At 36.4% G+C, this 25,497-nt stretch overlaps 2 long non-coding RNA genes across 2 annotated transcripts; one reads left to right on the forward strand and one right to left on the reverse strand.

Annotated features, from left to right (window-relative positions):
- Positions 1 to 1,119: 1,119 nt before the first annotated feature.
- On the reverse strand, positions 1,120 to 25,497 carry LOC109270714 (uncharacterized). The gene is made up of 2 exons (XR_002081660.2): positions 25,375 to 25,497; positions 1,120 to 2,368 (listed from the first exon to the last, which is right to left on the reverse strand). It is a non-coding gene; the product is annotated as an uncharacterized LOC109270714 (long non-coding RNA).
- LOC109270711 (uncharacterized) lies at positions 11,938 to 14,608 on the forward strand. Its single transcript, XR_002081658.2, has 2 exons — positions 11,938 to 12,064; positions 14,375 to 14,608. It is a non-coding gene; the product is annotated as an uncharacterized LOC109270711 (long non-coding RNA).

Raw genomic sequence — 25,497 nt, forward strand, 5'->3', positions numbered from 1 at the left:
TACAGATGGCATGGACATCTTCCAGGTCTATGTAATTTCTGTACATGTACAGTAAGAAAGAATAAGCATCTCAGAATTGGTATCAAAATCCTTGAATTTTATTTTTATTAGAACCGTTATAAGACATGTGCCATCCTCTAGGTTAATCATTGTTGTGATCAGAGGTATTAAATGGGTTCATTGCCTTAGCCTGTCCTAAGATCCACTTCTACTGTAGTCTGATGCCCCAGTAGCAAAGAGCTTGAATGGAATATGAGAACTCCTGCAAATGGAGGAGCAAGGAATGGATGCCAGGTAAATGCCTTCTCTGTTTTCCATCCTTCAACTGCTCTTCTCACTAACAAAAGGAAATAGTGGTATATATGTCCAAAAGGCCTGTATGAGCTTTTTTATTAGGCCATTCATTCTTATAATGAAAAAGTCAGATCAACTTCAGTGTCAGCCAGTAGAATGACTGGCTCATCTGTGATGAAACCACAGAATGGATTAGCATACCTTCTAGGCAAATGTTAAAAAGAATGGGCTGTATTTACATGGCTTGAAATGGAAAGCTCTGTATGACCAAAATAAAAGATGTGAGTTGTGCATAATATTTATAGAATGATGATAATTACAAAAACAAATTATATTTCTGAATATACATATAGGTATGTATATAAATTTTTTAAATGTGTAGGATACCTACCTAACTGGCAACAGTGGTTATGTCAGAAGAAGTGTGTAGGGTTAGGAAGAGTAACTATGGGGACTTTGGCTTTGTGGAGGGTTTTCTGGCTATTTATGGGAATACATTCAGGTAATTAGTACTTGTAAGATTAAAAAATAAAGTGCTTAGTATCATATCTTGAATCTAGAGAGCACTTAGTAAATATTAACAGTTATTATTATTATCAAGGATAGGTGAGAACTTCCCAGTCACATTCCTACTGACAAGTATAAATCAGACCATGGAAAACAGCTTGGCAAGAGGGCCAGATGACATATATATAATGTGTACATGTGTGTATATAAATGCACAGTATAAGTGTAGAAAGTCCTTCACCAAGCTGGTAACTATGATTACCATTGGGGGGTAATTAAATAGGGAGGAGATGAAGACAGATTTCATTTTTATTCTAACTTTTATATTTTTTAGCTGTTCACAAACATGCACCATTTTAGTATTATTTGTAGTAATCAAAATTATTCTTCTGTAATCCCTGGTTTGCTTCTATAATCTATATCTTCATCGATTTAAAAACTAATCCCAGCAAGGGAGAACAATTTGCAAAAGCATTTATTTGAGTCCTGTTTGTGTTCCTATATTCTGGGCAATTGAATGAGAATGAGGATTGTTTGTCAAACCAGGACCAGCTGGGATTCTCTGGCTGACTCCCAGGCGCAACTGTGAAGAAACGGATATTGGGTGCTCTCCCACCTCGTCAGGAGCAGCATTTCTCCTGTCTGCTCTTGGCACCCCCTAGCATCCTGTGCCCTGCTAAGGTGTTAACTGACAACTGACAGATTTTACTAAGAGCCTACTCTTCTCAGTAGTATTTGCATTTTAAAAGTTGACTTAAAAACTTGAAAAAAAAAGCAAAATTCAACAACAACAAAAAAACACACAAACTTCTGAGATTTGAGGCATGAAGTTCCTTCACAATAGCAAGTTCATACCACAAATCTCTCATCTTTAAAGCAGATAAACAAATGCTCTCCTGACATCTGAGTTCCCATTAGCTACCATCTTGTGGTGATACATTTTTATGCAAAATTTACTATAGAACAGTTCATTGTGGTCATTCTATAACCACCCACTCAGTACAACTCCAAAATAACGTGGCTTTCACCTTCTTTCCTGAAACTGCTCTCTTTAAGGTGCCATGATTAAGATCTAATTGCCAGTTTGAGGGACTTTTTTTCAATTTAATTCAGTACTCTCTAGGAGAGAGGTGTTAGCATTTGTCACAGTTTTTAATTTGTCTGTTTATCTGTCCCCCCACCTTAATAGGGAGCTTCTTATGTCTGAATCTCTGATCCATTCATCTTTGTATCATTGTTTTCTTTACAACACTTAGCCCATGATAATGCTAAAAATAGATATACCACCTGATACCTGCTGGAAGATTGGATGATTTGGGAAGCCCAGTGCTGATCACAGAGGAGGCATGAATGAAGAAAGTGCAAAAACACGACAGGTGTGGGAGTTTTAGACTGAGGATATGATTTAAGCAGGTAAATTCTCTCAGCTCTTCCACGATGCTACTGATCCATTCTTCAGGTGGGCTCTGATTATACAAATTAGGAAGACGTGTAGGTGCAGCCAGTGCAGGAAGCAAACCTCATTGAGGTTTGACTGCAAGACAGGAGTTTCATTTCCATCATGACACTGGGTAAAATATAGGAATGAGAGAGGAGAAGAGCGTTATTCCAAAACAACAGCAAGAAAGTAACTTCAGTGTCCAAGGTGTTATTCATACATTACTTTTATCCTATCCCTAACAAAACAGGCCAGGTCTCTTCAATACTGTAAATATACTTAAATATTAAAGCAATAGAATGGAAGATGGCTTTAAGTCACTTTTAATGCCCTTCCAAGCAAGTCTCGAGCTCTGTGGAAGAGGTAGGTGCAAGGTTCAGCTTTGAATGTGAGTTTTCAAAATGCTGTAATAAAGACTACCACTTCTGAACATTATTCCACACCACCCCCGCCCCTCCATCTCCTGTAGGTTCCTATTGTTTTAGTCTCTAAGGTGCAGATCATGTTTGGGTTTGTTCTGGGAAGGGATAATGGGTGGCAGGAGGGAGGACTTCTCTATGTCTGCACACAGGTGATAACTATGCTAAGATACACTGACTGTCTTTCTCTGAACACTTCTGAATTTAGAATAATTGTAACTTTAGCCTGTTTTGTGACAGAAATAAAACCATTGTAATAGAAATGTGTTATAAGATCAATGTCTTCTACTTCTAAAAACAAACATCTTTCCTATGCCTCTGTGTTTGTTTTGTCTTTAGAAGTTGAGTCCTTTATCAAACAGTAGGAGACTATTATCTGGTGATAATGTATTTTCATTCTATTGCTGTTCTCTCAAAACTGGTTTTCTCTGGGCCCATCTTTCTGGTATATTTGTTTAATGACATGTTTAAAAATCTTTGTAAGAGATGTATTAAAGTGACAGATATTTTATATTGCCAACATAAACCACAATCTTCAAGGTTGAAGATAAACTCCATCCTGGTCTCAACTACTATATGCTTTAAAGCTCTTACTGCTTTTCAAATGCTGGCATAGTTGTCAATCATTCTGTATCATGCTTATAGTTTGTGTGAGGAAGCCATTTGTTAAATTGCAGCCTTCTAGACTCAAAGAACATTCACCAAATGCTTTCAGATAAAATGCCACCTTATTCTGTAAATACTGGGAAACTTGCAAGGAGAAGAAATACCTGAGGGAAACAAAAATTATGGGAGAGAGAAGAATCAATACATTTCTCCATTCTCTGTTAAACTTTTGATAACTAAAAATATCACTTAATTCTGTTTTCTATGCATTTTTGTTATTCTAGATAGAACAGCTGCCACACTGGTGGACTCTGTTAGGATTTTCTTCGTATTCTACCGCCCTTTCCCCTCCTTTTGGTAGACCCTACTGTTCTCTCTAGACAGAGGGTTCAGGATGGCAGAGATACTGAATGGTAAGTGAATATTCCTTCCCCCCCAACCCCCTTAACAATACTACCAGTCCCCTGCTCTACATTGCTGGTAGCTGGCCCCATCAGTTCCATAAATTTTCACAATTCTTCTTTGTACTAACACTTCTCATCCTGTTATTTTAGTCAAATATGCAGAAGACTGAGACTGAGCTTACCTCTGAAGTACCAGCTCAAATGTTTATCATTTATTTCCTTTCTTTAACCTACAGGATTGAAGTCCATGGTTGCCAACCAAGAGATAGCACATGTGCACTAAGTAGTGTGTGAAAACTTAGTAACTATTACATCTCAGAATGCATAGTATGTATATTTATATGTCATATGATATAAAACTATTATTTTCAGTGTATGTTTACAGTAGGTAAAGCAATATGTGACAGGTTAATAGCTTCTATGTTCAGAGGTGGGAATTGCAAATCATCTCAGAGGAGAGTTCTCATTATGGGAAGATTTACTTCAGTGATTCTTTTTAGTTAAGCAGTTGTAAAGCAAGAAAGCCCTATTGTTCTGGAGGAATCTTGCAATAGAAGCAGTTTTTGGCACCTATTTGTTTTCAGAGTTATCTTTTGAGAGAAAGATGACCAGAAGCCAGGATATAGTCTAGTAAGAAAGAATGTAATATCCTGGCTCTTATCCTTGAGATTAGAAATTAAGGAAACCTATACGGGTGGGCCAAAGTCACCCAGTCTGTCTTAGTCTATGTGGGCTGCTATAACAGCATACTGTAAACTGGGTGGTTTATAAATGATAGAAATTTAGTTCTCACAGTTACAAAGGTGAGGAAATCTGAGATCAAGTCTCTACAGATTAGGTGTCTGGGAATAGGGTGCTTACTGGTTCACAGACTGTCATCTTTTCATTATATCCTCATAGGGGTTGAAGGAGCTCTCTGGGTCTCTTTTTATGAGGAAAATAATCTCTTTTATTTTACTTTTTAAGCATAGTTGACAGACAATTTTATATTAGTTTCAGGTATACAAAATATAAAATAGTGATTTGACAACTCTGCAGGTTATGCTATGCTTACCAAATGTGTACCAACCTTCTGTCAACACACAACAGTATTACAATACCATTGACTATATTCCCCATGCTGAACTTTTTACCCCCATGACTTATTCATTCCCTAACTGGAAGCCTCTATCTACTACTCTTTTACTGCTTTTTAACCATCCCTCCCACTACCTTCCTATAGCAACTACCAGTTGTCTGTATTTGAGTTTGTTTCTACTTTTTGTTTATTTTGTTTTTTAGACTCCACATGTAAGTGCAATCATGGTATTTGTTTTTCTCTGACCTATTTATTTTTTTAAGTATAGATATATATGTTACCTTTGTTTCAGAGGTATAATATAGTGATTCCATAACTGTATACATTACACTGTTTTCACCGCAAGTTATTTCACTTACCTTAATGTCTTCCAGGTCCATCCATGTTGTCACAAATGGCAAGATTTCATTCTCTTTTATAGCTAAATAATAATACATTTTATATATAGTCCACATCTTCTTTATCCACTTATATATCAGTAGATACCTAGGTTGCTTCCATATTTTGGTTAATGTAGATAATGCTTCAATAAACATAGTGGTGCATATATCTTTTTTTTAATGTTTATTTACTTTTGAGAGAGACAGAGACAGTGACAGAATCCAAAGCAGGTTCCAGGCTCTGAGCCGTCAGCACAGAGCCCAATATGGGGCTTGAACCCATGAACCACAAGATCATTACCTGAGCTGAAGTCAGAAGCTTAACCAACTGAGCCATCCAGGTGCCCCACATATATCTTTTTGAATTAGTTTTTGTTTTCTTTGAGTAAATACCCAGTACTGAACTTATTGGATCATATGGTATTTCTATTTTTATTTATTTTTTTATGAAATTCTGTTTTCCACAGCAGTTGCACCAATTTACATTCCCATCAACAGTGCACAAGGGTTCCTTTATTTTCACATCTTCGCCAGCAGTTATTTCTTCTCTTTTTGATACTAACCATTCTGACATGTGTGAGGTAAATCTCATTGTAGTTCTGACTTGCATTTCCCTGATTACTAGTGATGTTGAACATATTTTTATGTTTGTTGGCCACCTGTAAGTCTTGGGAAAAATGTCTATTCAGGTCCTCTGCCCATTTTGTAACAGATTGTTTTTTTGGTGTTAAATAAGTTGTATAAGTTCTTTATATATTTTGGATATTTAACCCCTTATCAGATATATCATTTGTAAATATCTTTTTGCTTTCAGTAGGTTGCCTTTTGATTTGTTGATGGTTTCCTTCACTGTGCAAAAGCTTTTTATTTTTGTGTAATCCCTATCATTTAATTTTGCTTCTGTTTCTCTTGCCTTGAGAGACAGGTCTAGAAAAATGTTTCCATAGCCAATATCAAAGAAATTACTACCTATGTCTTCTTCTAGGAGTTTTATGGCTTCAGGTCTCACATTTAGGTCTTTAGTCCATTTTGAGTTTATTTTTGTGTGTGGTGTAAGAAAGTAGTCCAGTTATATTCTTTTGCATGTAGCTGTCCAGTTTTCCCAACATCCTTTTTTGAAGAAGGCTGCCTTTTCCCCAATATTTTCTTACCTCCTTCCTCATAGATTAGTTGACCACATAACTGTGGGTTTATTTCTGCATTCTCTATTTTGTTCTATTGATCTATGTGCCTATGTTTTTGCCACTACCATACAGTTTAGATTACTATAGCTTTCTAGTGTATCTTGCAATCTAGAATTGTGGTAACTCAAGTTTTGTTCCTCTTTTTCAAAACTGATTTTGCTATTCGTGGTCTTTTGTAGTGCCAAACAAATTTTAGGATTATTCTAGTTCTGTGAAAAATACTATTGGTATTTTGATAGGGATTGCATTAAATCCCAGATTGCTTTGGGAGAAACAAACATTTAAACAATAGTCATTCTTCCAATTCATGAGCGTGATGTATGTTTTTGTGTCATCTTCAAATTTTTTTTTTGTCAGCGTCTTACAGTATTCAGAGTACAGGTCTTTTACCTCCTTGGTTAAATTTATTTCTAGGTGAATGGAATTATTTTCTTAATATCTCTTTCTGGTATTTTGTTATTATTATAGAGAAATGCAACAGATTTCTGTATATTAATTTATTATCCTACAACTTTACTGAATTTATTTATTATTTCTAATAGTTTTTTGGTAAAGTCTTTAGGAATTTCTATGTATAGTATCACATCAAGTGCAAATAGCAAAAATTCTACTTTTCCCCTCCCAGTTTGGTTGTCCTTTATTTCTTTTCCTTTTCTGACTGCTGTGACTAGGACTTCCAGTACTGTGTTGAATAAAAGTGGCAAGAGTGGACATCTTTGTCTTCTTCATGATCTTATGAAAAAAGCTTTTGGTTTCTCAACATTATGATATTAGCTGTGGGTTTGTCATAGCCTTTATTATGTTGAGGTATATTTCCTCTAAACCCACATTATTAAGAGTTTTCCTCACGAATGGATGTTGTATTTCATTAAATGTTTTTTTCTGCATCTATTGAAATACAATTTTCATCCTTCTGTTAATGTAGTGTGTAATGTTGACTGATTTATGAATATTGAGCCGTCCTTGTATACCCAGAATAAATCCCACTTGATCATGTTAAATGATCCTTACAATGTATTGTTAAATTCAGTTTGCTAATATTTTGTTGGGGATTTTTGCATCCTTGTTGGTCAGGGATATCGGCCTATAGTTTTTTTTGTGGTGTCTATGTCTGGTTTTGTTATCAGGGTAATTCTGGTTTCATAGAAAGTGTTTGGAAGCTTCTCTTTATCTTTTTTTTTAATATTCTGAAAAGAATAAATGTTAAATCTTCTTAAACATTTAGTAAAATTCACTTGTGAATCTATTTGGTTGTGGACTTTTGTTTTTTGGGAGTTTTTTACCAACTTAATTTCATTTCTATTTAATCTTTTCAGTTATTTTGGAAAACAATGTTTTCTAGAAAATTATCCATTTCATCTAAAATTTCCAAATTTGGCACATAATTTTTGATAGTAGTCTCTTAAAATCCTTTGTATTTCAGTGGTGTCAGTTGCTTCTATTTCATTTCAGATTTTATTTATTTGGGTCTTCTCTCTTTTTTAAATGTTTATTTATTTTTGAGAGAGAAAGACATAACATAGAGAGAGAGAATGAATCTGAAGCATGCTCCAGGCTCTGAGCTATCAGCACAGAGCTTGATGCAGGGCTCAAACCCATGAGATCATGACCTGAGCCTAAGTTGGACGCTTAACCCACTGAGCCACCAGATGCCCCTCTCTTTTTTCTTGATGAGTCAGTTAAAGGTTTATCAGTATCATTTACCTTTTAAAAGAACCAGGCTTTTGGTTTTGTTATTCTTTTCTATTTTGTTTGTTTGTTTGTCAATTTGGTTTTTGTTCTCAATTTCATTTATTTCTGATCTGATCTTTATTATTTTCTTCAATTAACTTTGGGCTTTGTCCTTTTTTTTTGTTCTTTTAGTTATAAGGTTACATTGTTTGAGTTTTTTGTTTCTTGAAATAAGCTTATATTTCCGTATGCAATATTTCCCTTTTAGAACTCTTTTAGGTGCATCCCAAAGATTTGGATGGTCATGTTTTAATTTTCATATGATTCTATGCATTTTTTTATTTCTTCATTGACTTTCAGTTGTTCGGCTGCATGTTGTTTAATCCCCATATGTTTCTTTTTTCCAGTTTTTCCTGTGAACAATTCCTAGTTTCATACCCTTGTGGTTGGAAAAAAAAAAAAGCTTGATTTGATATCACTTCTCTTAAATTTATTGATTGGTTTTGTGGCTTAACAAGTCATCTATCTATTCTAGAGAATGTTTCATGTGCTCTTAAAGAGAATGTGTTTTCTATAATTTTTAGATGGAATGTTCTACATGTATCTATTAAGACTATCTGGTCTAATGTGTCATTGAAAGCCTCTGTTTCCTTATTGATATTCTGCCTGGATGATCTATCCATTGATATCAGTAAGACGTTAAAGTCCCTTATTATTGTATTACTGTCAATATTATTGTATTATATGCTGTTAATAGTTGCTTTACATATTTGGGTGCTCTAGTGTTGGCTAGATATTTACAATTGTAAAACCCCTTGTTGATTTCATCCCTTTATCATTGTTGTAAAGTCTTTTGTCTGATAGAAGTATTGCTATCCTGCTTTTTTTGTTTCCATTTGTATGGAATATCTTTCTCCATCCCTTCAGTCTGTATGTATCTTTAGGTCTGTAGTGAGCATATGCCTGGGTCTTGTTCTTTTTTAAAAAATATCCATTCTGTCACCCTATTTCTTTTGAGTTTGATTATATATATATACACATATATATTTTGATTATATAAATATATACATATATATGTATATGCTATTTTAAAAATTGTTCTTTGGTTGTTTTTTTGTATTTCTTCTTCCTTTTTCTCTTGCTCTCTTTCCTTGTGATTAACTTTCTTCAGTGTTACACTTAGCTTCCTTTCTATTTTTTGTGTATCTAGTATAGTTTTGGTTTGCATTTACCATGAGATACGTATATAACATTCTAGGAATATAGTATTCTTTATTAGGTTTTTGGTCCTTTAAGTTTGAACACACGCTAAAGGTACTTCATTTTTATTCCCTTGTCCACATTTTATGTATTTTATGTTATATTTTACATATTTTCTTTTATATGTTATCTTAACATTTTAGATACAATTGCTTTTATTACTTTTGTCTTTTAACCTTCTTACTAGTTTTTAAAGTATTGATCTACTACCTTTACGTTGCTGATGAACTCTGTTACTTTTGTTAGTCTGGGACCTCTATTGCTTCTCAGTCTTTTGGTGAAGATCAAGTGTAGTCTGGAGAACTCTATCTCTCCTTCAATTTGAAGTGATAACCTTGCCTGGTAGAGTAATCTTGGTTGTAGGTTCTTTTCCTTTCAGCACTTTAAATATATCATGTCACTCCCTTCTACTCTGCAAAGTTTCTGCTCAAAATCAGCTGATAACCTTAAGGGGTTTCCCTTGTTCATAACTCGTTATTTCTCTCCTGTGCTTTTAAGAGTCCAAATCAGCTGATAACCTTAAGGGGTTTCCCTTGTTCATAACTCGTTATTTCTCTCCTGTGCTTTTAAGAGTCCTTATCTTTAATCTTTGTTATTTTTTTTTTTTTTATTAAAAGTTTATTTAGGGACACTTGGGTGGCTTAATCAGTTAAATGACCAACTTTGGCTCAGGCTATGTATGATCTTGGCATTTCTGGAGTTTGAGCTCTGCGTCGGGCTCTGTGCTGACGGCTCAAAGCCTAGAGCCTGCTTCAGATTCTGTCTCCCTCTCTGCCCCTCCACTGCTCATGTTGTCTCTCTCAAAAATAAATATTAAGAAAAAAATTTTTTTTAATAATTTGGGATGCCTGCGTGGCTCAGTCAGTTAAGCATCCAACTTCGGCTCAGGTCATGATCTCACCATTTGTGGGTTTGAGCCCCGCCTCAGGCTCTGTGCTGACAACTCAGAGCCTGGAGCCTGCTTCAGATTTTGTGTCTCCCTCTCTCTCTGCCCTCCCCCACTCATGGTCTGTCTCTCAAAAATGAATATTTTTTAATTAAAAAATTTTAATTTAAAAAATCAAAAAAAATTTTTTTTTTGAGAGAGAGAGAGAGAGAGAGAATACCAAGCAGGCTCTGCACTATCAGGTTAGAGCCTGACATGGGAGGCTCTCACAAACTGTGAGATCATGACCTGAGCTGAAATCCAGTCAGATGGTTCACTGAGCCACCCAGATGCCCCAAGCTTTGTGATTTTAATTATTAAGTATCTTGGTATGGTGCTCCTTGGGTTCCTCTTGTTTGGGATTCCTTGTGCTTCCTGAACCTGGATGTCCATTTCCTTCACCAGGTTAGGAAAGTTTTAAAAATTATTTCTTCAAGTAAGTTTTCTGCCTCTTTACTTGAGGTAGTGCAAAAGATCCCTTAATATATCCTCATTTTTAAAATCCTTTTTTTTTTTCCTTTTTGTTGTTCAGCTTGGGCGTTTCCCATTACTTTCTTCCAGATCACTTATCCATTCTTCTGCATACTCAAATTCACTATTTATTCCTTCTGGTATATATACATTTTTTTATTTCAGTGTCTGCAATTTTCAACTCTGGTTCTTTTTATATTTTCTGTATTATTATTGAAGTTCTGAGTTCATCTACTCTACATTCTGGGGAATATCTTTATTACCATTAATTTTAACATGTTATCATGTAGATTATATCCATTTCATTTTCTTCTTTTTCTGAGGTTTGTCTTGTTCATTCTTTTGGAGTGTGTTCCTCTCATTTTCTTTAACTTTCTTCTTTTGTTTCTATGAATTAAGTGCAACAGCTACTTCTCTTAAATTCTCAATACTGTGAAGTAATGATCTTGTTCATGGTCTTCCCTTGTGTAGACTGTATGTGCCTCGTGACTTTGGCTGACTGGAGCTCTGCCTGTCATGGGCTTGAGGTCCAAGGGAATTACAACTGGGGCCACCACTGTTAGATGGATAGAGATGAAGTGAGCATAGCCCAAGGAAGTCCCAGGGCTCTTGGCACAGAAGGCTTCTTGACATGACAACTGAAACTTTAGTGGACAGTGGCTGGGGTAGTCCTGCTACTCTCTGTATAAAGGGAGCCCTGGGAGGACAGCTGAAACTAAACTAGGTACAAGGGGGAATCCAGGGACTCTCCACCCAGAGGGTGCCCTAACAGAACTGCTGATGCTTGTGTAGGTATAAGTTGGATGGTTCCGGAACACTCTTTGCAGGGGGTGCTCCTGTGGGACAGTTGGAGCCAAGACAGGCATGGGTTGGAGGTTTTCGAGGGCACTTTGCTCAGGGGATGTCCTATGGAGTGGCTGGAGCCATGCTGGGTGCAGGCCAGCCTGGTACATAATCTGGAGCTGAAATTTTCCTGGGGTGCTGTATACTGAGGGTTCCCTGGAAAGTTGTCTGGAACCAAAGGGTATGGGCCTGGAGCATTCTGGAGTACTTTAGATTTGTATTACCTTAGCAAGATATCTGGAGCCGCAGTGAGGACTGCCCAAAGGTGTCCAGGTGTGTGCCACCCTGTGGCAGCCTTGGAGGGATGGCTGGGGCTATTGTAGGCTAGTAATTTTTTGGTAGGCCAGCTCTAGGGTAAGCCAGATACTGCTCTTGACCCTGGTATCAAAGTGGAAGGGAGATATAAACTGTAGTCACTCCAACCCAGTGAAAGTTTCAGCAGTCTCCAAGCCATTTGAAAGAATTAAGGCTGGGATTTCTATGTTCTAGTTGCTGTTTTAAACCTTGTTTGTTTAATATTCCAGGACATCCAAGATTGGTGTGGCCTAGAGGCTTGGGCTCGCTGAGGCAGCAGGCCAGCTATGGTATGAGGACCCTACTTCTATCTGTACTATCAAGACGGAGGGGGAACATAAACAGTGGGGCCCACCAGGCCCTCCGACCCAGAGAGAGTTCCAACATCTCCTTAGCTATTTGGGAGGACTTAGGGCTAGTTCTTTTATATTCTAGTTGCCCTTTAATACCATGGCTTTTGTCTGTCCTGGGACACTGGAAAAATCTGCTCATAGTCCCTTGTACTATCCCCACCAACTACAGTTACCAGTGCTAGGTGTAGGGATCCCTTTGTTATCTTGTCTCTATCTGTCTTACTCTTCTTTAGGTGGTCTTTTGATTTGCAGAATCTCTTCAGCCCTTAATTTTAATTCCAGAATAATTTTTGTATAAATAGGTAGATTTGGTGTGTCCATAGAGGTGGTAAGTTCAGGGTCTTCCTATGTCACTATCTTGGGCCCCTCTCTCAGCATTGATCTTTTTTAATGATAGCCCTCATGCACTAATGACCTCCCAAATCCCAAAGGCTTCACCTTCAAATACTGTCGCTTTGGGGATTAGCCTTTAACATAGGAATTTTGGAGGACATTAACATTCAGCTGATAGCAGAATCCAAGGCTAGTTTATGATAAAGGATACCAAAAGCCCTAGAAGGGTTCTCACTATGAGATAAATGGCTGGTAACCTGATCATAATATGGATCCAGGTGTTTTTTTTTTTTAGATTAGAGCTAGCAAAACATGTTTCTGAGCCAGGATGTACCTGCAGGTATTGGACCCTTTGAGACAAGAAACAGGCCAGCAAGGCCATCACTACATAATGTATTAGTGTTCCTTGTATCAGGGTATCATTTATAGTAACAACCATTTGATACAAATATGGCAGTAGCCCTGAACTGGTAGGATTTTACAGTTCTCTACCTTGTGTTTAGAATATGTAAAGTGAGCCCCAACATTATTTTATAGGGTTCAGAAGAATTTTCCAAATGGCCTACAGTAATCTGAAGATTAATTGGAAAATAAGAATTGACTGTACTTGTATACCTAACTTATAAAGTGGGTAATACTACTTATATGTGGATATTACCATGATACCCAATATTCAGATGCATTAGCATTAGTGAATATATAGTCTTTTGACATTTTGTATCTTATTAATTAGCAGATGCCATGTGGGAGTTTGGAAAATTACCGAATTATCTTGGAAATTATATAAGCTTTTCCCATTACTCCTCAAAACTCTTAGATATTAAACAAAATAGCTTTGCTTCATCTGGGTACAGTGATAAGGAAAAGGTCTAGATGCATTCATGCCCAGGGAATGGAGAAATCATATATGAAACAATCAGTGGGAATTTGCTAGTCTTTAAAACCCTTAGAGGAATAGAGGTGACAGGTAACCAGGTATATTTGCTAGAGCTGCCATAGCAAAATATCCCAGACTGGGTTGCTTAAACAACAAATGTATTTTCTTCCAGTTCTGGAGGTGACATCTTTCCTTGGCATTCAGATGGCTATCTTCTCACTGTATCTTCATATGGTCATTCCTTGGTCTGTGTATATGTCTTAATATTTTTTTCTATGGATAGCAGTCATATTGGAATGGGACCTACCCCACATGACCTTGGTGGCAGGCCACAATTCTGCACACAGCACAATAGCTTCAGGAAGATCCAGAGGTTCCTAGCTTTTTCTCCTCTGGACTTGGTGCTCCGTTCTTAGCCCTCAAATCTCTGAAATTTGATCCTGCAGTGTTGGGGCAGGGGTAGTTCAGCTCCTGTTGAATGGTGGAGGAAGACAGGATGGGAGATGAGAGAGAGTCATTAATACATAGAGCTGGTTCAGCCATCCTCAGATCAAAATGGAAATGACTTTCAACATAGCAACATTTTGCTAGGTCATTATTAGTTTCTTTTAGATGATCTATTTTCTATTTCAGATATGAAATTGGTTAAAATGGCTTTTGTGGGGAGGCTGAGTGTTTTCCACAATAACATGGCATATTTGCTAACAACCAAAAGAGACAAGTAAATATTAATTATAAACTAGTCACACAGGGAGTCTGCTTGTACACACTTTTTGTTTTCCCTCGGGGCCTATCATAGTGCTTCTTAAATATGTTTTGATGAATTACATTTTGGTTCACCTAGTTTTACAAAATACCTTCAGGCTTCCTCAGGCTGTGCCCAAATGTCTCTTGTAGATGGTCAAGTTTTACAAACCACGGGAGTGATTCATTTTGTTTTGTTTTTTAATTCTGATGGCCATGATTGATCAACTAGATTGAGCAGATTTTTTTTTTCATGAATTCATGAAAAAAAATTATACTCTTTTTCTTAACAGAAACAGCTGGTGTCAATGATGCGGATGGCTGAAGTTTTATTTGGAGAACAGCAGTTGGTATAAAAACTCTTCTGCTCCTTGCATTTAAAATACCCCATACAGACACATACCATGGAGAGGATGGCAAGGCTGAAATTTTCCAACATGATACTTAAACCTAAGTTTAAGGACCAGATAAGCTTGGATTGCACCTGACCATTTTTTTTCAATTAAATTTTTTCTCTGTTACATGTACCCAAGATTGATCCATTTGTATGTGGACCTTCTGACTTTTAAATGAATAAAATCATTGTATTTCATTTTTCCTAAATTTCATGGGAAATTTTAATCTTATTCCACCCTGGGAATTTCTCAATCTCTTATAAGATATTAAAAAATAAGGCATATCGTGGGCCTCTTTAAGGAGGAGAATTAATAATGGTAATAAAATAGCTACAATTGTATACTTGCAATCTGCTAGGTATTTTACAAACTTTATTTAGAAAAATCAAGATCAGAGAGGTTAAGTAACTTCCCCATGTTCACAGAGGTAATGTGTTAAATCAAGAATTTGAACGCAGTCTCTGGCTCCAAAGCTCCTGCCTTTAAGCATCCCCTTAACTATTGCACTATGACATAGGTTGCCTCCAAAATGTCCCTTCTCTAAATTAAGATACCCTTAACCTCCTTTGCCTACTTTTTCCCACACTGTTTGGCTCTATAGTCTATATAACTAACCAGTTCTTGCTTTGAACCTTAGTAAGTTTGAAGAAGAAACTAAGCAAAATATAAGGCTCAGAACCATGGGTTAGGAGCCTGATATGGGAGAGGGAAGATGATGGAGTATCAGGATGCTGAGTCCTATTCATCCCATAGACACAGTGAAGGAATGTGTACTCCAACTAAAAGACTGGTACCACAGGTATTCCACAGCTAGTGACAGGCCACATTGATAAGGGAAGATGGAAGAAAATGCACTTGGGAAACAAATCCTCAGCATGAATAACCACAAACAGGAGACACATCACAAGCACACAGATGAAAGGGGATCAGACCTCACCCTCGGCACGCCCCCCAGCCCTGGGAATGCCCACAGGGAATAGGAGCCCCCATAATATCTGGCTTTAAAAATCAATGCAACTTAACTTTGGGAGAGCCAGAAACTATAGGAAACCGATACTGCACCCTTAAAGAGCCACATCACTAAATAATTCAGCCTGAGACAGCACAGAAGCAGCTCTTTGAAATGTGCCTGGGTTATACATGAAGGAGATGATTACTAACTTTATCATGTGTGCTAGAGGGGCAGGGACCTTCAGGAAATTTCTTCAGAAGTAAAAGTGCTGGTAGGTACTATTTCTCCTCTCCTCCCCTAGCCTATATAGTTAGGTGCTTGCAGAGCTATCACTAACCCTCTCCACCTGTCTTGCTAGCACCAAGTGCCCCACCTCAACGTCTTCCTGAAGATATCCTCCACAAACCTACCCACTCCCATAGGTGCCCCTCCAAAGTGACTCTCATCATGCAAATCAAGAAAGATAACCCCACACATCACACCTGCAGTTCCTATGCAAGGACTGTCAGCTGGCTGCACAAATTCTGCATCTTGTTACACCCACAGCTATCACACTGGCTCATTGTAGCCAGCAAGGCTAAAGGCCAGCCTTAACTACCTGCATTCCCCAGCAATAGTGGCTTAACCACAGAAGGCATTTATGGATAGCCCCTACTGGAAATACACTTGGTTCTGGTGACCAAAGGGGATTATACCAGAGGACAATTTCTACAAGACCACTACCTTCTAGATCAAGAGATGTAACTGACCCACCTGATACATAGAATACATGCAAAGACAAAAACAAGATATAGGAATATCACCTAAATAAAACAAAATCATTCAAAAAAGAGCTTAAAGGACATAAGCAATACATCTGATAGAGTTCAAACTAATGGTCATAAAGATTCTCAGCAGACTTGAGAGAAAAGTGGGTGAGCTCAGAAGGAACTTCAAAAAAGAGATATAAAATGTGTAAAAAAAAAAAAAAGAACCAAAGAATTGAAGAATAAATAAAATGAAAAATACACTAGAGGGAATCAATAGCCAATTAGAATATGCAGAAGGATGGATCACTAATCTGGGGAATGGAAAGTAACCAAGATGAACAGCAAAAAGAGAAAAAAATAACAAATGAGAATAAATTCAGGGACCACTACAATATCATCAAGCATAATAACATTCACATTATAGAGATCCCAAAAGGAGAAGAGACAGGAGGAGGCAGAAAATTTAGTTGAAGGTATAACAGCTGGAAACTTCCCTAATGTGGGGAAGGATATAGACATCCATGTCCAGTATTCACAGAGAGTCCCAAACAAGATGAACCCAAGGAGATCCACATCAATACACATAAAAATTAAAATTGCACAAAGTACCAATAAAGAGAATTTTTAAAGCACCAAGAGAAAAACTAGTTACATACAAGGGAAACTCCATAGTATATCACCTGATATTCGAGCAGAAATGTAACAGGCTAAAAGGAAGTAGCATGATGTAAAGTGCTGAAAGAAAAAACCTACAACCAAGGTTAGCTACAACCAAGTAAAACTAATAAAAGAAAATTATTATGAAAGAAAAAATTACTACTTTTACTATGTTTTTATGTGTAAATAAAATATAAAGCTAGTATGGAGGTTAAAACACAAAAGTAGTAAAGTTAACTGCATCTACAATAATTAAGGAATACATAAAATATAAAGATATAAAATAGGACATACACATAAAATATTGCCCAGTAAAAATTCAGTGCTTTTACAATATGTTCAAACAAGTGACTATCAGCTAAATGTAGGCTGCTATACACAAGAGGATGTTATACGTGAACCCAGTGGTAACCACAGATTAAAAAACTTTGATACACAAAAAATAAATAGAAAGGAATCAAAGCATAATACTAAAAGCCACCAAACTGCAAAGGGAAAAAGTGAAGAGAAGAAAAGAACTACAAAAACAACTGGAAAACAAATAACAAAATGGCAGTAAGTACATACATTTCAATAATTACTTTAAATGTAAATGGACTAAATGTTCCAATCAAAAGACATCGGCTAACTAAATGGATTTTTAAAAGACCCATCTATATGCTACTATAAGAGACTCACTTCAGAGCTAAAGACACATACAGACTGCATGGTATGTTTTTTCCTCCTTTTACTCTCAAACAGAAAAACCAACCAGGGTAGCCATATTTATATCAGACAAAATAGACCAGAACAAAAATGGTAGCAAAATACAAAGAAGGAAACAACAATGCCCTTCAAGGATCAGTCCAACTAGAGGTTATACCAGTTGTAAATATCTATGTACCCAACATAGGAGGACCTAAATGTATAAAGCAAGTATAACAGAAAAACTGACAAACTGATAGTAATAGTAGGGGGTTGTAACACCCTACTTACTTCCATGGATAGATCATCCAGGCATCAAATCAACAAGAAAACTGGCTTTGAATGACACATTGGACCAGGTGGCCCTAATAGATTCATATAGAACATACTATCAGATATAGAATATACATTCTTTTCAAGTGCCCATGGATATTATCCAGGATACATCATACATTAAGACACAATTCTAGCTATAAGAAATTAAAAGCCTATCATCCTACTTTTCTGAGAACAGTATGAAACTAGAAATCACAGGAAGAAATATGGAAGCAAAAACATTATATTGAGACTAAATAACTTACTATTAAGCAGTAAATGGGTCTACCATGATAAAAGGAAATTAAAAAAAAACATGGAGACAAACTTAAATGAAATCACAATAGTCCAAAATGTCTGTTAGACAGCAAAAGCAGTTCTAAGAGGGAAGTTTATAGCATTATAGGCCTACCTCAAAAATAAGAAAAAAAAATCTCAAATATTCTAACACCCCCCCCCCATTTTCTTTTGTTTAACAACATTAACATGAGCAAAACCCAAAACTAGTAGAAGGAAATAATAAAGATCAGAGCAAAAATAAATATGAGACTACAAAGATACATACCTAAAAGATCAATTCAACCTTGAGCTGGTTCTTTGAAAAGATAAAAAATTTAAAAGAAATTTAGACTCATCATGAAAGAAGACTAAAATGAATAAAATCAGAAGTGAAGGAAGAGAAACAACCAGCACCACAGAAGTTACTATGAAAATTTATATGCCAATAAATTGAATAACCTAGAATAAGTGGATAAGTTCCTAGAAACATACAATCTTCCTAAATTGAATTAGGAATAGAAAATTTGAATAGACTGACTACTAATAGTGAAATTAAATCAGTAATCAAAAACACCCAACGAACAAAAGTCCAGGCCAGATGGGTTCACAGGTGAATTTTATCAAACATTTAGAGTTATTATCTATTGTTCTCAAACTATTCCAAAAAGTAGAAGAGGAAGAAAAACTTCCAAATTCATTCTGTGAGGCCAGCAGTACCCAGATACCCAAACCAGACAAAGACACTACAGAGAAAATGGAAGACCCATATCTCTGATTAACACAGATGCAAAATCCTCAACAAAGTATGAGAAAACTGATTTTAACAGTACATTAAAAGCAATTTTTCACCACTATCAAGTGGAATTTATTCCAGGATGCAAGGGTGATTCAATATTCACAAATCAATCTACTATGTCACATTAAGAAGAAAAAGGATAAACCCCATATGATCATCTCAATAGATCCAGAAAAAGCATTTGACAAACTAAAACCTCTATTCATGATAAAAAACTCCACAAAGAAAGTTTAGAAGGAACAATTTATTCTCTCCAAACCTCCATTTCTCAAAAATCAAATGGTGATAATGATGGCTATCACAGAAGTGCAACTCAGAACAATGCATGCTTGCATCTAAGTACTCTTATCTTAAGACATTGGGTTATGCATTCACTCAGGAACAAGCCAGTCAATACGCAACAGTGCAGAGTTTGGTGTATGAGGCTTGGAAGCCAGATTGTTTTTGACATAGGATGAGTGAATCTCTCTTTCTGAGCCATAGTTTCATTAACCAAAACCCATGTGTTTTGTAAATAAGCAATGTTGATGTATTGATTCATAAAGAAAAACTGTCACTAAAGCGGGAGGAATCCCTGTAGTCCATTCCTTCCCGTGAAGTTCAAGACCTATAAAGGGAACTAAGTCTATGTGAAAATTGCTTAAAGAGCTTAAGATTGAGATAAGAATAATTGAAAGATGTGAAAATTTAATGGCATAACTATAAGATGACCTGATATATCCACCTCAAAATAGTGACTGTTTTGTCACTGGGACAGGAATGTTGCAGATACACTGGCCACAATCCATTGCTGGTTATTTCTATATTAAGGATGGCTTCATACGTAGGACAGGGCTAGGGCTAAAGTTTTTGGTTCTGCTCTCTCAGAAATAAATAAGTCTGATATGCCCTGTGAATCTTCAGTTTCCAAATTCAATGGCTTCCCATCCTCTCTACACTTGTTTTTTTTTTTTTTTTAGCTATGATAAAGGAAGAATATCATTAAAATGTCCACTACTACCCAAAGCAATCTACATTGATAGATTAAGATATCTCAGTAGATAGAGATTCAATGTCATCTCTATCAAATTACCTATAGTATTTCTCATAGAACTAGAAAAAATAATCCTAAAATGTGTATGGAATCAGAAAGGACTCTCAATAGACAAAGGAATCTTGAGGAAGAACAAAGCTTGAAGTATTACAATCCATGATATCAAGATACACTACAAAGCTATAGTTTTCAAAATAGTGTGGTGCTGGTATAAAAATAGACACATAGATCAATGGAAAGGATAGAGAGACCAGAATGAGGCCCTACTTACATGGTCAATTAAACTACAAAAAGGAAGCAAGGATATACACTAGGGAAAAACAGTCTCTTCAACAAATGGTGCTGGGAAAACTGGACAGCTACATGCAAAAGAATGAAACTGGACCACTTTCTTACACCATACACAAAAGTAAACTCAAATGGATTAAAGACTTAAGTGTGAGATTTGAAACCATACAACTCCTAAAAGAAAACATAGGCCGTAATCACTTGAACACTGGCCTTAGCAACATATTTATTATACATATGTCTCTTCAGCCAAGGGAACTAAAGCAAAAATAAACTATCGGGGCTACACCAAAACAAAAAGCTTTTGCACAGCAAATGAAACAATCAACAAAATGAAAATGCAACCTACTGAATGGGAGAAGATATTTGCAAATGATATTCAATAAATGGTTGATATCTAAAATATGTTTTTAAAAAGCTTCTATAACTGAACACAAAAAAAACTCCCAAGTAATCCAATTTAACATGGAGAACATGAATAGACATTATTCCAAAGAGTTTATAAAGATAGCCAACAGACACATGAAAAGATGCTCAACATCACTAATCAAGGAAATGCAAATAAAAACTGCAATGAGTTATCACCTTGCAGTGGTCAGAATGACTAGTATTCAAAAGACAAGAAATAACAAGTGTTAGTGTGGATGGGGAGAAAAGGGAACAATTTTGTACTGTCAGTGGAAATATAAATTGTTGCAACCACTGTGGAAAAAAGCTTGGAGTTTCCTTAAATAAGTAAAAATAGAAATAGCATATGATCCAATTATTCCACCCCTGATATTTACCCAAAGAAAATAAAAACACTGACTTGAAAAGATAGATGCACCCCTATATTTATTGAAGGGTTATAACAATAGCCAAATTATGGAAGTAACCCAAGTGTCCATGGATAGATGAATGGATAAAGAAGATATGGTACACACATACAATGGAATCTAACACAGTCATAAATAAAGATGAGATCCTGCCTTTTGTGACAACATGGATGGACCTAGAGGGGATTATGTTAAATGAAAGAACTTCAGATGGAGAATGGCAAATACCATGTGATTTCCCTCATATGTGCAATCTTAAAACAAATGAATAAACAAACAAAAAGAATCAGAATTATAAATACAGAGAACAAACTGATGATTGCCAGAGAAAAAGGGAATGGGGGATAGGCAAAATGCAAAATGCGGGAAGGGTAGTGGGAGATCCAGGCTTCTAACTACAGAATGAATAAGTCACAGGAATAAAAGGTACAGCAGAGGGAACATAGTCAATGGTATTGTAGTAGTGTTTTACAGTGACAGCTACCCTTATGGTGAGTCTCACATAATATATGGAGATATTGAATCACTGTGCTGTACACCTAAAAATAATGTAACATTGTGTGTCAAAAAATCGTATACTCAAAAAAATTTTAAAGAAGAAAAGATGTGGTCCACACACACATAATGCAGTATTACTCAGCTATAAAGAAGAATATCTTGCCATTTTCAATAACATAGATGGACATAGAGGGTATTAGACTAAGCGAAAGAAATCAGAGAAAGACAAATACCATATGATTTCATTTATATCTGAAATCTAAAAAACAAATGAGCAAATTTAAAAAAAAAAAAACAACAACAAAACAGAAACAATACCATTAATACAGAGAATGCGTGGTTTCTAGAGAGGAGGGAGTTGGGGAGATGGGCCAAGTAAGCAAAGACGATGAAGAGGTGCAGACTTCCTGTTATAAAATAAGTCACCAGGAATGAAAAGTACAGCATAGGGAATATAGTCAATACTACTGTAATAACTTTGTATGGTGACAGAGAGTAACTACATTTATCACGGTAAGCATAGAATAATGTATAAAATTGTTGAATCACTATGTTGTAAACCTGAAACTAATCAAACATTGTATATCAATATACCTCAATAAAAATAAATGATACAGGGGCGCCTGGGTGGCTCAGTCGGTTGAGCGTCCGACTTCGGCTCAGGACACGATCTCTCGGACCGTGAGTTCGAGACCCGCGTTGGGCTCTGGGCTGATGGCTCAGAGCCTGGAGCCTGCTTCCAGTTCTGTGTCTTCCTCTTTCTCTGCCCCTCCCCCGTTCATGCTCTGTCTCTCTCTGTCTCAAAAATGAATAAACGTTAAAAAAAAATTAAAAAAAAATAAATGATACAAATGCTAATTCCTTTTTTCCCTTTTTCCTTATATAACCTTATTATGGAAGCTCACAATTACAAATAAAGTTTCCCTAATGAATGAACCTCTCCTGATAGCTTTCTTTAAATTTGGAACACTTTAAATGATGGAAAAGTTATTTTAACATAAATCAGCTTTTTGGAGCCCAAATTGGTCTATTATCCCCATACCTTGGTTTCCTCTCTCAAGTCATGCAAATGTAGCATACATTTTATTTCTTCTAAAAATTTCTTAAGAATAATACGTAACTTGCTACAGTAAGCATGGCAGAGAGACAGGAGACAACCCTCTTCCTGGTCTCTGAAATTTAATAAAATATCATCACCCTGTTTGGATCTTTTTCACATACAATGATATAAAATGACATTTTCTTGTGTTTTCACATTTTTAGGTCAGTGACATCCTATCTCCTAATTAGTGCTCTGTTGCAGTTGTGTAAATGTAGACACATTCCCTTGGTATTTTACTGATACTTTACTGAAAAGATTATTCTAAGATATTTAAAAGAAAATGTTCTTTATCCTCTTTTTCAGTTTTATTAAATTAATTTAAAAAATTAAATGTCACATTAAGAATATGATACAACTACATATCCATTAAAGAGGACTGTGGAGGTTTTTTTTCAAATTTTGTTAATGTTTATTTATTTTTGACAGAGAAACACACACACAGAACATGAGCCGGGGGGTGGGGGGGCGGTGCATAGAGACACACACACACACACACACACACACACAGAATCCAAAGCAGGCTCCAGGCTCCCAGCTGTCAGCACAGAGCTTGACGCAGGACTCGAACTCACAGACCGCAGGATCATGACTTGAGCTGAAGTCGGACACTCAACTGACTGAGCCACCCAGGCACCCTGAGGACTGTGGAGGTTTTAAAGCATTTCTGCAAAGTCTTTAATACCATTCCCATTAAGATATAGCGTCTAATTTCCTTTTCTTCGAATTGAAGTAGAATGCAGTGGAAGTGATGCTCCACAAATTCTGAGACCAGGTCCTAAAAGGCAACGCTACTTTAACCTGGCTCTGTCTCGGGACATTAGCTCTTGCACCCCTGACACCATACACTGAGGTGTCATGTAAGTGTTTTGAGACATAACTGCAAGTTGAGGTCCTAGGCCGGAACCGCCTAGGAGGACCTCAATCCTCAGAACTCAGAGATAGCATCATAGAAAAGCAATCATTTACTAGTATTAAGTCTAAGATGGTTTGTTATGATACATGGATAACCAGAAAATATTTTAATGCCACACAGAGAACTAGAGAATATTAGATGCCATAGCTAAACATAAAATGTAGGGTCTTCGCTTTGAAACTAAGACATGAGAAGTGGCTGGAGGAGGCTCAATCTGTTAGCAAAAATGTTTGTTGCCTGTTATAATGTCTTGATGAGTTTGTCAGTGAGAACTTCAATAAAAGTGAGTAAACACTTATCAGAAGTTGGAGGAGGGGCACCTGGGTGGCTCAGTTGGTTAAGCTTCTGACTTTGGCTCAGGCCATGATCTCATGGTCCATGGGTTCAAGCCCCCTGTGGGGCTCTGTGCTGACAGTTCAGGGCCTGGAGCCTGCTTCGGATTCTGGGTCTCCCTCTTTCTCTAATCATGCTTGTGCTTGCTCTCTCTCTCAAAAGTAAATAAACATTAAAAAAAATTGGAGGAAAAGAAACCCTGGTTATGTAGTTGTGTGAAATTTACCAACAGCCTTTTGAAATTTGGAAAATAAATATACCTAATGAACTGGATAATCTGCCTAAGGAAATTTCCAGGCATACTTTTGAATATTCCACCTGATTTCTTCAGCTGGTTATCATAATACGAGAAAAGAGCTAAAGAAATAAGAGCTTTTAAAAAGTAATTAAGTATAAAGAATCCAGGACTTTGGTTTAAAATAAAACAGTTTCTCATTTCCAGTCCCTGTAGATGGTAAACTATTCTCAAGTTAAGAAATAGCTTTAAGGCAAAGATGAGATCCAGGGCACTGCCAGGAAAACATGGTCTAAAAATGACTTTAAAGTAGTTTGTAAGACTTCAGAAGGATTTAAAGTGGTGCCTCATATACCTTTTCAAGCAGACAAGAAAGCCACCTAAGAGCACATAAGAGCATACTTCACATTTTCCTTCAATTAAAAAAAAAAATAGGGCTTCTAATAATGTTTAGGGCATTATCCCACAGAAACTTTAGTGGGAGTTGGAGGTAGAGAAGACTTTGCCTCAAACCTTCTTATGTGAACAGCTTTTATTTAATAGCATGAACCCTAAAAATATTGCTTGAAAAATCCATAAAAATTTTAAGAAACACTGCCAGCTTGGACTAAAAGGGAAAGCAATGGTTTGAAATGAAAAGTACTCTTGGTGTACCCAAACTTCTATGGGAAGGAAGCAAGCAGAGAAGAGCATTCAGTTATAGTCACAGGTTACATTTTAGGCAAAAGGAAATACAATTCAAAGGGAAAAACCAAGAGCCATGGAGAATTGTCAAACAGCAGAACTATTCCCTAATCAAAGAAATGGTAACATATGCTTTTAAGGATTTCAGAATTATAACAGACTAGTTACTGTTGTATATCTCCGTTTTTCTTTTCCCTTCTTTCTCTCTCTATATGAGAATATCTAACTTATGTTTCTCACATCACTGTATTTTGGGTGAGAGGTAGATCATTCATTTCTTTAAATCACATGTATTCAGATCTACAGTATACTCAAGATGCTATTCCTGAAAAACATACCCAAGGTTAACTGGATCTCATTTAGATGATAGCATCATAGAAATTCAGCCTGAGACTGAAGGTATAATAAATGAGATTTTAGGAGGTACTGCAGAAGTGAGCATGTATATTTCTCATGTGAAAAGAGAGGAAATAATTTGGGCTCAAAGAATGGACTGACAATTCTTCTATCAAAAGGTGTAATCTAATTCCCCTGTCTTTAAGTATGTATAGCCTTGATGACTCACCTTTAACAAAGAGAATCTGACAGAAGAAAGCTGCATGATTTCCAAGCATAAGTCACTCCTTTGTACCACGTCTCTCTTAAGATACTCGCTTTTGTAATCCAGTTGCCATACTGTGAGATGATC

Source organism: Panthera pardus, unplaced genomic scaffold, assembly GCF_024362965.1.
Source record: "Panthera pardus isolate Hobbes unplaced genomic scaffold, ASM2436296v1 HiC_scaffold_10, whole genome shotgun sequence".
In the NCBI taxonomy this organism is placed as follows: domain Eukaryota; kingdom Metazoa; phylum Chordata; class Mammalia; order Carnivora; family Felidae; genus Panthera; species Panthera pardus.